General features: G+C 35.6%; 1 protein-coding gene and 2 long non-coding RNA genes across 4 annotated transcripts in view; 1 reads left to right on the top strand and 2 right to left on the bottom strand.

Annotated features, from left to right (window-relative positions):
- The window catches only part of LOC139355918 (uncharacterized), a 59,002-nt gene extending 55,859 nt beyond the window's left edge, over nucleotides 1-3,143 (bottom strand). For both annotated transcript variants that reach the window (XR_011607220.1, XR_011607221.1), the window contains exon 1: nucleotides 1,862-3,143. This is a non-coding gene — a long non-coding RNA (uncharacterized lncRNA). The remainder of the gene's footprint in view (nucleotides 1-1,861) is intronic.
- The window catches only part of LOC105491117 (sarcoglycan zeta), a 1,216,031-nt gene that overhangs the window by 625,542 nt on the left and 576,850 nt on the right, over nucleotides 1-13,639 (bottom strand). The gene's annotated exons all lie outside the window — the stretch shown is intronic.
- Nucleotides 2,075-7,181, top strand: LOC139355917 (uncharacterized). The gene is made up of 3 exons (XR_011607219.1): nucleotides 2,075-2,137; nucleotides 3,939-4,034; nucleotides 7,043-7,181. It is a non-coding gene; the product is annotated as an uncharacterized lncRNA (long non-coding RNA).

The raw sequence follows: 13,639 nt of genomic DNA, 5'->3' as shown, positions 1-13,639 counted from the left end.
ATGATGTCATACATACTGTCGTAAACTCACAGTGTATGGCACATGTGTTTGAGGTACTGCTGGTGTAAATAAACCTACTGCACTGCCAGTCATATAATAGTATATCACATACAGTTATGTACAGTACATAATTGATAATGATAAAACGACTTACTGGTTCATATATTTACTATATCATAAATTGTATTACTATTTCAGAGTGTGCTCCTTTTGCTTATATATATATATTTTTTAAGTTAACTGTAAAATAGCCTCAGGAAGATCTTTCAGGAGGTATTTCCTTGGTTTTCATAGGAGATGAGAGCTCCATGCCTGTTATTGGCCCTGACGACCTGTTAGTGGTACAACATGTAGAGGGGGAAGACAGTGACACTGATTATCTTGAACCCGTATAGGCCCAAACTAATGCGTGTGTTTGTGTATTAGTTTTTAACAAAAAAGTTTTATATATATATATATACACACACACACACGTATTACATATATAACACATACATATGCTTATAAAATCATTATATAAAGAACATACTTTGTACAGCTATACAATAGTTTTGTGCTTTAAGCTAAGTGTTATTACAAAAAAGTAAAAAATTGAAGAAACATAAATACTCATCTGACAAAGGGCTAATATCCAGAACCTACAAAGAACTCAAACAAATTTACAAGAAAAAAACAAACAACCCCATCAAAAAGTGGGCAAAGGATATGAACAGACATTTCTCAAAAGAAGACATTCATACAGCCAACAGACACATGAAAAAATGCTCATCATCACTGGCCATCAGAGAAATGCAAATCAAAACCACAATGAGATACCATCTCACACCACTTAGAATGGCGATCATTAAAAAGTCAGGAAACAACAGGTGCTGGAGAGGATGTGGAGAAATAGGAACACTTTTACACTGTTGGTGGGATTGTAAACTAGTTCAACCATTATGGAAAACAGTATGGCGATTCCTCAAGGATCTAGAACTAGATGTACCATATGACCCAGCCATCCCATTACCGGGGATATACCCAAAGGATTATAAATCATGCTGCTATAAAGACACATGCACACGTATGTTTATTGTGGCACTATTCACAATAGCAGAGACCTGGAATCAACCCAAAGGTCCATCAGTGACAGACTGGATTAAGAAAATGTGGCACATATACACCATGGAATACTATGCAGCCATCAAAAAGGATGAGTTTGTGTCCTTTGTAGGGACATGGATGCAGCTGGAAACCATCATTCTCAGCAAACTATCACAAGAACAGAAAACCAAACACCGCATGTTCTCACTCATAGGTGGGAACTGAACAATGAGATCACTTGGACTCGGGAAGGGGGACATCACACACCGGGGCCTATCATGGGGAGGGGGGAGGGGGGAGGGATTGCATTGGGAGTTATACCTGATGTAAATGACGAGTTGATGGGTGCTGATGAGTTGATGGGTGCAGCACAGTAACATGGCACAAGTATACATATGTAACAAACCTGCACGTTATGCACATGTACCCTAGAACTTAAAGTATAACAATAGTAAAATAATAATAAAAAATAATAATAATATAAAAATAAAACAGTTACAGTAAGCTAAAGTTAATGTATTATTGAAGAAAAATATTCTCATAAATTTAGTGTAGCCTAATGTATAGTGTTTATAAAGTATCCAGTAGTGCATGGTAATGTCTTATTCCTTTATATTCACTAGCCACCTACTCACCCAGAATAACTTCCAGACCTGCAAGCTCCTTTCATGATACGTTTCCTATACAGATGTTTTCTTTGATACCCATTTTTTCTCCTTTGATACTATATTTTAATTTTTTATTTTTTTATCTTTAAATTTTTTTGATACACACTTACCATTGTGTTACAAATGCCTACAGTACTCAGTACAGTAAATGGTTTACAGGATTGTAACTCAGGCTACTCCATGCAGTCGACATGCGTAGTAGGCTATGCCAGCTAGATTTAAGTACATTCCATAATATTTGCACAGCGATGAAATTGTCTAAGTATGTATTTCTCAGAATGTATCTCCATTGTGAAGTCATGCATGACTATATGTGATATTCTGGAAAGTGCAACGTTATGGACACAGTAAAAAGTTCAGTGGTTGCTAGAGGTGAAGTGGAGGGGGTAGGGATAAACAGGGAAAACATGGTGGAATTTTAGGGCAGTGAAACTGCTCTGTATGATGCTATAATGGGGTATACATGTCATTACAAACTGAGCAAAACCCATAGAACATACAACACCACTAGGGAACCCTAATGTAAACTTTCCATATTGGTGATAAAGATGTGTCAATATAGGTTAATCAGTTGTAAAAAATGTGGCACTTTGAGAGATGTTTACAATGGGGAAACTATGTATGTATGGTGGCGATATGTAATATTTCTGTTCCTTTTGCTCAATTTTGCTATGAACTAAATACTGCTCTAAAAATTAACTCTATTAAAAATGAAACAAAAATCACTCATATAAACGGAGCGAGAAATTTCACAGATATAATTAGTGAAAAAGACATTAAAAAGCTCTTGTAAATATACTGCATATATTCCAAAGTAGAAGAAGGCATGAGCCTGGTGAGGAGAGACGGATTGTATTTAAAAAGACACAAATTAAACTCCCAAAGATGAAAATACAGTATCTTAGATGAAATATACATGGGACAGGATTAACAGCAGATTTGACACTCAGAAGAAAACATTGGTAAACTTAAAAATATGGCAACTTGAACAATCCAAATGAAACATATAAAGGAAAAAGAGTGGAAAAAAACCCAGAACATCAGTGAACCCCGGCATAATACCAGAAGATCTAACACACTTTTAGTTGAAATCCATAGTTGAGGCCGGGCGCGGTGGCTCAAGCCTGTAATCCCAGCACTTTGGGAGGCCGAGACGGGCGGATCACAAGGTCAGGAGATCGAGACCATCCTGGCTAACACGGCGAAACCCCGTCTCTACTAAAAACACAAAAAATTAGCCGGGCGAGGTGGCGGCGCCTGTGGTCCCAGCTACTCGGGAGGCTGAGGCAGGAGAATGGCGGGAACCCGGGAGGCGGAGCTTGCAGTGAGCTGAGATCTGGCCACTGCACTCCAGCCTGGGCGACAGAGCGAGACTCCGTCTCAAAAAAAAAAAAAAAAAAAAAAAAGAAATCCATAGTTGAAATTGTCCTAGTTCAGAGTAATGAGCTAGACAAAAATATTTAATGAAATAATGGCCAAAACCAACCCATAACAACTGTAAATTACATAAACAATAGTCCAAAGAAACACGCAGCACACTACACTAAAATATATCATAATTTCTGAAAATCCATGATTAAGAGAATTGAAATCAGCCCGAGGGAGGAAAAAGGACATTACGTACAGATGAACACAATTAGGAATTACTGTAGATTTACAATCAGGAACAACGTAAGCCAGAAGACAATGAAGTGCCATATCTAATGTATTAAAAGGGGAAAAAATGACAGACTAGGCCTCTATACCCAATGAAAACTATTTTACTCAACAATAGAAATATGACTTTTACAAATATAATATAAACCATCACATTGTCATTTACAGTTAATTTCCCCTGAGCTTTTAGTCGTTTCATGGATATAGAAAGATGAATACCACCTACATAAATGATACCTTGTCTGGATCACGTTGCTCTGACTTCAAATGATATAAAGAGAAGCTGAAGTTATGATGTTCTTCAAAATGGCTCATTCATATACGTAACAGAAATTACATACACATAATCCTAAAATGAGATTAGATGTAAAATTGAGCAATGATCAAATATTACTGAGATCTAAAATAATTTTGTCTCTGATTATTAATTCTATAATTTAGCAGCTATTTCATTAACCCTTCTTCTTGGTGAATGAGTATCTTAGAGAGCGGTCCCTGTATGTTTATTAATGTTCTCCTCTTGCATTGCAGGAAGCCCATGGGCTTTTAGATGACACAAGTGAATTCAACAAGCATATTGGGGGAAGTAGTTTAAATCCTAAATGGCACATTTATAGCTAATGTTTGGTAAGTATTTCAATGTTCTATATATTTTAATATTAGTAATAAATAATTCATAATAATAATGACTTTAATATTTTTAGTAACAGAGAAGGAGTTTGAAGCACAGAGAAAAAAAAGATATCTGCCCAGAGGTAGCAAAGGGTTCAACCCAACCTTTAGCCCAGGTAGTCAGAATTCACGGCCCTGGGGCATAATCTATTATGTAGTGATGCTTCAAGCATGGATAGCAAAGGTAGGAAAGGTTCAGGGAATAGCCGATCAATTTGTTTGACTAAAGAAATGATGGAAAATACAATGGGAAATACAGGAAAATTTAACAGGAATATAAAAGAGGCTAGGGTTGTACTATATAAAATATTTCATTTCTGAATATAAGATTATGCTTTGAGTATGAAAAGCAATAAGATTATACTTTGAGTATGAAAAGCAATGAAAGGCCTCCCATCCACCAGATGGTGATAACAGGAACAATACATATTTACAGATTAAGTACCAGTTTGTGTAAGTAAAACTTAATTAAAAATACACACATATTTAATGCACCCTGCAATTCAAATTTTTTGTTTTTGTTTTTGTTTGAGACTGAGTCTCGCTCTGTCGCCCAGGCTGGAGTGCAGTGGCATGATCTCCGCTCACTGCAATCTCCACCTCCCAGGTTCACGCTGTTCTCCTGCCTCAGCCTCCCCAGTAGATGGGAACTACAGGTGTCCGCCACCACGCCCAGCTAATTTTTTGTATTTTTAGTAGAGACGGGGTTTCAACGTGTTAGCCAGGATGGTCTCGATCTCCTGACCTTGTGATCCGCCCACCTCGGCCCTCAAAAGTGCTGGGATTATAGGCATGAGCCACAGTAAAGCATGTACATAACTTAAAAAAATAGAGATGTCTTTTACCATGCAGAATACTTTACCTTAAACACTCAGTTTTGAAATCTAAATAGTCATTTGAATTTCCGTGATCAAATCCTCACTGATTGATTCAAAGGTAAAATGGGCTAGATTCAGTATTGTTTAACATTGTATAAATAACTGCATAGATGACATTTGCCGGCAGATGGTGAAGGTCAACACCTCTGAATCTGTGTTCAGAATTTATAATTACTGTGGTAGCCTTAGAAGATGACAAAATAAGGCCATTTAATTTAATAGAACCTGGTGTCAAATATTTCTATAAGGTACAAAATAAGTAACTTGTGAAAACCCATGATGACAAATGACTGTATATTTGGGATTCTGACAAGAACACATCAAGAGTGTCACAAAATCAGAAGTCTGAATGATTCAACAAGGTACTCGGGTGTAAAATATGCCTAAATACTAACAGGGAAATCTTCAGGCAATAGACTAATTTATAATAATAATAAATGCTTATGATTACAATCTATTTTATACCCAACATTTACCAGGAGTTAACACCAAGAAAGTATGACAGATGTTTAAGGGGGCATCAACTGCTGAAATAACACTTACATAAATTTAGAAATTTCAGAACTACAAAAACATTCAGAAGCAAGATATACAAAAAGAATTTAAGAATTGGAAAAAACTAAAAATTAGAATATTTACCCTTTAATGGCAGATATTTACCCTAGGAAATAGAAAAAATATATATGAACTCTTTGTTACCATTAACTTCAAACACACAATGTAAATAACTTCTTCCCAAATTCATCAAGTAAATTATATTACATTAGAAAACAGTTTAAATTAGATCTAATCAAGATTTTTATTTTCCAAGAGGAACTTTGATTTCTTCAACTTGGAGATTAATTTTTTTTTTTTTTTTTTTTTTTTTTTTTTTTTTGAGACGGAGTCTCACTCTGTCGCCCAGGCTGCAGTGCAGTGGCCGGATCTCAGCTCACTGCAAAGCTCCGCCTCCCGGGTTTAGGCCATTCTCCTTCCTCAGCCTCCCAAATAGCTGGGACTACAGGCGCCCGCCAGAGATTAATTTTACATCAAATATACCATAACAAAATAACATAGTACAAGTGTATAATTCTTCATTTAATTTTTGGTTTGTTTTATTCTTCCTTCAGCGAGTTTTTTCAAAAAATACTGTCATCATTCTTGTACAGAACCATGGCAATTTAGAGCTCAAGAAAATTAAGTGGTTTTCTCATGTGGAGATTAATTAGCTTATCTGGAACTAGAAATTATATCCTTTGATACATACTTAAATATACCATCAACTATAGAATTTCATCAATTTTAAGATGCATGATTTTTCACATTTTAAAATATCTAAAATCTGAATGTGTTTCATCTCACAATCCATGGGATGCCACAGGTTTATCACTTGTGCTTTTCCTTTTTCAGTGATATATAAAAGTGGTTTACGGTATACAGTCCTAGAGATTATGAAATGCAACATGCCATTTTAAAATATGTAAATTATGTACTTTTCCAGTGATTACATCATCAATTAAGTTGTTTCAAAAGCTTTTTAAAAATGATTGCTCTTTTCTAACTAAATGAAAGTCTACCTGTACTCACTCCCTTCATAATACAATTTTTACTTGGCATCTGATGGCTTCTTAAATGATGCTTTGACCCAGTTTAATAATTTTCTCTAAACAATAGTTTGTTTTTTTCAGTATTATATAAGACAATCAAGTTCTTTAGGGAAAGTGGAACCAAATAATGTATTGAAAAGTCATGGCAACCTATTTACGTACAGACACATTTTGGTTCATTACATCACCTTTCATTCAACTTACAGGATTTTCACTAATATTTTTGGCCTCTCTGTTATTAACTCTGGCTAAAAGAGCTTCAGGAAGCTGTAGTAAGGTGGCTGGTGCTCTTAAAGTTGCTGGAGTTTTGCTAACTAATTTTCTCAGAGTAGTCATACTGTGAACATGTTGTAGCAGATTAAAAATACCTATAAAACATACAAGCAAATAAGTGTAAAAATTAAAATAGCGTTTACAATTTCATGTAAACGATGCCTCTCATTGTGAGGCTGAAATAGTGTTGACATCTTTTTTTCTTTTTTGGTTTTTGGTAAAACAGCTTAACAGGAATCACATCATATATAAAATTGCTGCAAAGAAGTCTTTCCTTTAAAAAGAAAAAAAATCTACAATGCTTCATAACCCTGTTGGCAGCAGACCCTTGTCATTTCAAGAAACAATGCAGCCTTCACTGAAACACATGCATGGAGGAGGGACGTCTGTTATCTGTGCAGGTCGTAATTCCTGGTCATCTGTTTAAACATGCAGTGGCATTTTCAATGTAATTAAATTTCTAACTGTACAACCAAACTTTGCCTATATATTGGTGTGTATAATAAATTATGAATTAGAATTGTTAAAAACCATTGATTTGAAATATGTAGAGTAAGCCTTCAGCCTCTTGACTGTACCATGAGATTCATTCTTTTAGAAATTATTTAAACCACATTAAATAAACCTAAGTTAAAACATTTTAAAACTGATACTGATAAAGAAGGAAAATTGAATCTTCAAGTTATATTTTCCTTGTATTTCATGATGGAGCAATTATTTGCACCTAGAACAATTTAAGTAATAAAGGTACATGAATAAAACAAACTTTATAATTATTATGTGGTATTTTGGGTGGACATTTCCAATTGCAGAGTAAGAAAGATTTAAAAAATTCCTTCATTACTATTTAGAATTAGACAAAGATAGAACTTTAGCTTGAGCTATTAGGGCATATTTAAAATGTATCTAAAAAACAAAAAAACACTTAATTTTTCTGAATTAACAACATTCAAACTTTTCAGTCCCATAGTTTATGAAATTGGAGGAGCCCTTTTATATGACAATCTGAATTTAAAACACACTTTGGTTAATTCATGTATGTCACTAATATTGCTATTTATTGAATTGGTCCAGTAAGGCCATATCCACTTTTAAGGGCTAACTCTGTCTGTAGGGCTGTGGTATTATTCTAATTAATCACTTCATATGAGTTATTAAATATTTTGAGTATTATTCATTTCCATATCTACATTAACAGCAATATTGATGTCTACTACATATAAAGCTAGTTTTTTATGCAAATTAAAATGAATGATTCAATTTACAGGACAATCTATTTAAATATTACAGATGATCAGACAGTCATTAGAAAAAAACCTAGCCAAGTTAATAATGCTGTCAATAAATGTTCATTAAACAATGAGTAAAGCTTTCATTGAAGTAAAGAGCATTCATCTAGTTTACCACCCAAAACCAGTGTACTAGAATTCGTGACAGCAAGACTTGGGTTTAACTGTTACACTAATAAACCTATAGATGTACAACCACAATATGGTGATCAAAAAGGAAAATTAAGGAAGCCCATATTTCTACTAATGAATAAGTAACTAATTACTTCTAATAAACTGTATGTTTCTTCTCAGGCAGACTTAACTCTCAAGACATAACTTACCTCCTAACCAGGTAGTGCATATAAAAAGTCATCTGAGGAATTTATATAGAAAATTATTCTTGCCTTCCAATCACTTTATGGAGTATCATTTACAGTATATGTTTAGAAGTAATTTGGAATCTTGGCTCCACCCCGAGCAAACTATAGAAAGGATATCCAAAGGAATAATTGCTGTAATATGTGTAAGCACTAAATTTGAATAATTTGAAATATATGATATAGCAACAAATAAAATAAAAAAATCTGGTGCACTAAATAAAATGTTTCCAAGGGAGAAACAGGAGTGATGGGACTCTAAACATAGCAAGAACAATTAGGAGATTGTTTCAATAATTTAAGTGAGATATAAGACATCTGAAAATAAATCAGGAGTAACGGAGTTGGAGGGAAGGTAGCTGGAATTGATAAATTGGTCACTAGGGCATACAGCTTTAAAAGCGTATTATGTGAGGAGGATAGAGATGGGAAATAGGAGGACAGCCAGGTTTTCAGGTTCTGGAGATCATGGCTATTATTAACTACAAGCAGTAGCACTGGGGTGCAATAGATTTTTTAGGTTTAGACATATTGCAGTGGCTGAAATTGTGGACACAATGCTCTAGACTACATCAGGGAAGAAGTTTGGAATAGTGACCTATGTTTTAATGCATAGTTTTGAATAAGATAAATATGTAATGATTGCAAAGAAAATACCAAATTCTGATTGTCCAGGAAGGGAGAAAGATCAGCTAAAGACAGTAAAATGATACTGCCATGTGCCTTCATCAGCAGCACAAGGGATAAACTAACAAATCATTATTAACATTTTCAGACCGGGTACCTGAATTATACTTGACCCTTTGCAATTCACCTTACAAAACATTCAGTGATAATATTTAATATAGGACCACTAACATGATCACACCAATCCAACCCAAGCCAAATGAACAAAAACATTCTCTACTTTGGCCCAAAAAAATGGTCTATTTTGAGGATTTGTACATTTTACATTATTTCAGTGGCTATAAATGTAATTATAAAACCTTAACAAAGTTCATTTCCCAAGGCTTTTTCTCACTTTAAAGAAAAATATATTTAAAAAAAATTTTAAAGGAAGCACAGTCAATTTTCTTATTTCAATTATTAAAGTGATTATAATAGTCCTTTTTATTATTATACTTTAAGTTCTAGGGTACATGTGCACAACGTGCAGGTTTGTTACATACGTATATTTGTGCCATGTTGGTGTGCTGCATGCATCAACTCATCAGCACCCATCAACTCATCATTTACATCAGGTAAAACTCCCAATGGCATCCTTCCCCCCGCCCCCCTCCCCATAATAGACCCCAGTGTTGATGTTCCCCTTCCAGAGTCTACGTGATCTCATTGTTCAATTCCCACCTATGAGTGAGAACATGCAGTGTTTGGTTTTCTGTTCTTGCAATAGTTTGCTGAGAATGATGGTTTCCAGCTGCATCCATGTCCCTACAAAGGACACAAACTCATCCTTTTTGATGGCTGCATAGTATTCCATGGTGTATATGTGCCACATTTTCTTAATCCAGTCTGCCACTGCTGGACATTTGGGTTGATCCAAGTCTTTGCTATTGTGAATAATGCTGCAATAAACATACGTGTGCATGTGTCTTTATAGCAGCATGATTTATAATCCTTTGGGTATATACCCAGTAATGGGATGGCTGGGTCATATGGTATTTCTAGTTCTAGATCCTTGAGGAATCGCCATACTGTTTTCCACAATGGTTGAACCAATTTACAATGCCACCAACAGTGTAAAGGTGTTCCTATTTCTCCACATCCTCTCCAGCACCTGTTGTTTCCTGACTTTTTAACGATTGCCATTCTAACTGGTGTGAGATGGTATTACATTGTGGTTTTGATTTGCATTTCTCTGATGGCCACTGATGACGAGCATTTTTTCATGTATCTGTTGGCTGTATGCATGTCTTCTTTTGAGAAATGTCTGTTCATATCCTTTGCCCACTTTTTGATGGAGTAGTTTGTTTTGTTCTTGTAAATTTGTTTGAGTTCTTTGTAGGTTGTGGATATTAGTCCTTTGTCAGATGAGTAGATTGCAAAAATTTTCTCCCATTCTGTAGGTTGCCTGTTCACTCTGATGGTAGTTTCTTTTGCTGTGCAGAAGCTCTTTAGTTTAATTAGATCCCATTTGTCAATTTTGGCTTTTGTTGCCATTGCTTTTGGTGTTTTAGACATGAAGTCCTTGCCCATGCCTATGTCCTGAATGGTATTACCTAGGTTTTCTTCTAGGGTTTTCATGGTTTTAGGTCTAACATTTAAGTCTCTAATCTATCTTGAATTAATTTTCGTATAAGGAGTAAGGAAAGGATCCAGTTTCAGCTTTCTACTTATGGCTAGCCAATTTTCCCAGCACCATTTATTAAATAGGGAATCCTTTCCCCATTTCTTGTTTTTCTGAGGTTTATCAAAGATCAGATGGCTGTAGATGTGTGGTATTATTTCTGAGGGCTCTGTTCTGTTCCATTGGTCTATATCTCTGTTTTGGTACCAGTACCATGCTGTTTTGGTTACTGTAGCCTTGTAGTAGAGTTTGAAGTCAGGTAGCGTGATGCCTCCAGCTTTGTTCTTTTGACTTAGGATTGTCTTGGCAATGTGGGCTCTTTTTGGTTCCATATGAACTTTAAAGCAGTTTTTTCCAATTCTGTGAAGAAAGTCATTGGTAGCTTGATGGGAATGGCATTGATTCTATAAATTACCTTGGGCAGTATGGCCATTTTCACGATATTGATTCTTTCTATCCATGAGCATGGTATGTTCTTCCATTTGTTTGTGTCCTCTTTTATTTCACTGAGCAGTGGTTTGTAGTTCTCCTTGAAGAGGTCCTTTACATCCTTGTAAGTTGGATTCCTAGGTATTTTATTCCTTTGAAGCAATTGTGAATGGAAGTTCATTCATGATTTGGCTCTCTGTTTGTCTGTTACTGGTGTATAAGAATGCTTGTGATTTTTGCACATTAATTTTGTATCCTGAGACTTTGCTGAAGTTGCTTATCAGCTTAAGGAGATTTTGGGCTGAGATGATAGGTTTTCTAAATATACAATCATGTCATCTGCAAACAGGGACAATGTGACTTCTTCTTTTCCTAATTGAATACCCTTTATTTCTTTCTCTTGCCTGATTGCCCTAGCCAGAACTTCCAACACTATGTTGAATAGGAGTGGTGAGAGAGGGCATCCCTGTCTTCTGCCAGTTTTCAAACGGAATGCTTCCAGTTTTTGCCCATTCAGTATGATATTGGCTGTGGATTTGTCATAAATAGCTCTTATTATTTTGAGATACGTTCCATCAATACCAAATTTATTGAGAGTTTTTAGCATGAAGGGCTGTTGAATTTTGTCAAAAGTCTTTTCTACATCTATTGAGATAATCAAGTCCTTTTTGTCTTTGGTTCTGTTTATATGCTGGATTACGTTTATTGATTTGCGTATGTTGAACCAGCCTCGCATCCCAGGGATGAAGCCCACTTGATCATGGTGGATAAACTTTTTGATGTGTTGCTGAATCCGGTTTGCCAGTGTTTTATTGAGGATATTTGCATCGATGTTCATCAGGGATATTGGTCTAAAATTCTCTTTTTTTGTTGTGTCTCTGCCAGGCTTTGTTATCAGGATGATGTTGGCCTCATAAAATGAGTTAGGGAGGATTCCCTCTTTTTGTATTGATTGGAATAGTTTCAAAAGGAATGGTACCAGCTCCTCCTTGTACCTCTGGTAGAATTCGGGTATGAATCTGTCTGGTCCTGGACGTTTTTTGATTGGTATGCTATTAATTATTGCCTCAGCTTCATAGCCTGTTATTGGTCTATTCAAGGATTCAACTTCTTCCTGGTTTAGTCTTGGGAGGGCGAATGGGTCCAGGAATTTATCCATTTTTTCTAGATTTTCTAGTTTATTTGTGTAGAGGTTTTTATAGTATTCTCTGATATTAGTTTTTATTTCTGTGGGGTCGGTGGTGATATCCCCTTTATCATTTTGTATTGTGTCTATTTGATTCTTCTCTCTTTTCTTCTTTATTAGTCTTGCTAGTGCTCTATCAATTTTGTTGATCTTTTCAAAAAACCAGCTCCTGGATTCACTGATTTTTTGGAGGGTTTTTTGTGTCTCTATCTTCATCAGTTCTGCTCTGATCTTAGTTATTTCTTGCCTTCTGCTAGCTTTTGACTGTGTTTGTTCTTGCTTCTCTAGTTCTTTAAATTGTGATATTAGGATGTCAATTTTAGATCTTTCCTGCTTTCTCTTGTGGGCATTTAGTACTATAAATTTCCCTCTACACACTGCTTTAAATGTGTCCCAGAGATTCTGGTATGTTGTATCTTTGTTCTCATTGGTTTCAAAAAACATCTTTATTTCTGTCTTCATTTCGTTATATACCCAGTAGTCATTCAGGAGCAGGTTGTTCAGTTTCCATGTAGTTGAGCGGTTTTGATTGAGATTCTTAGTCTTGAGTTCTAGTTAGATTGCACTGTGGTCTGAGAGACAGTTTGTTATAATTTCTGTTCTTTTACACTTGCTAAGGAGTGCTTTACTTCCAACTATGTGGTCAATTTTGGAATAAGTGTGATGTGGTGCTGAGAAGAATGTATACTCTGTTGATTTGAGGTGGAGAGTTCTGTAGATGTCTATTAGGTCTGCTTGGTGCAGAGTTGAGTTCAATTCCTGGATATCCTTGTTAACTTTCTGTCTCGTTGATCTGTCTAATGTTGACAATGGGGTGTTGAAGTCTCCCATTATTATTGTATGGGAATCTAAGTCTCTTTGTAAATCTCTAAGGACTTGCTTTATGAATCTGGGTGCTCCTGTGTTGGGCGCATATATATTTAGGATAGTTAGCTCTTCCTGTTTAATTGATCCCTTTACCATTATGTAATGGCCTTCTTTGTCTCTTTTGATCTTTGATGGTTTAAATTCTGTTTTGTCAGAGACTAGGATTGCAACCCCTGCTTTTTTTTTGTTCTCCATTTGCTTGGTAGATCTTCCTCCATCCCTTTATTTTGAGCCTATGTGCGTCTCTGCATGTGAGATGGGTCTCCTGAATACAGCAAACTGATGGGTCTTGACTCTTTATCCAGTTTGCCAGTCTATGTCTTTTAATTGGAGCATTTAGTCCATTTACATTTAAGGTTAATATTGTTATGTGTGAACTTGATCCTGTCATTGTGATATTAGCTGT

This window comes from Macaca nemestrina, chromosome 8 (genome assembly GCF_043159975.1).
Source record: "Macaca nemestrina isolate mMacNem1 chromosome 8, mMacNem.hap1, whole genome shotgun sequence".
NCBI lineage: Eukaryota > Metazoa > Chordata > Mammalia > Primates > Cercopithecidae > Macaca > Macaca nemestrina.
This window is presented reverse-complemented; position numbering and strand designations above follow the sequence as displayed.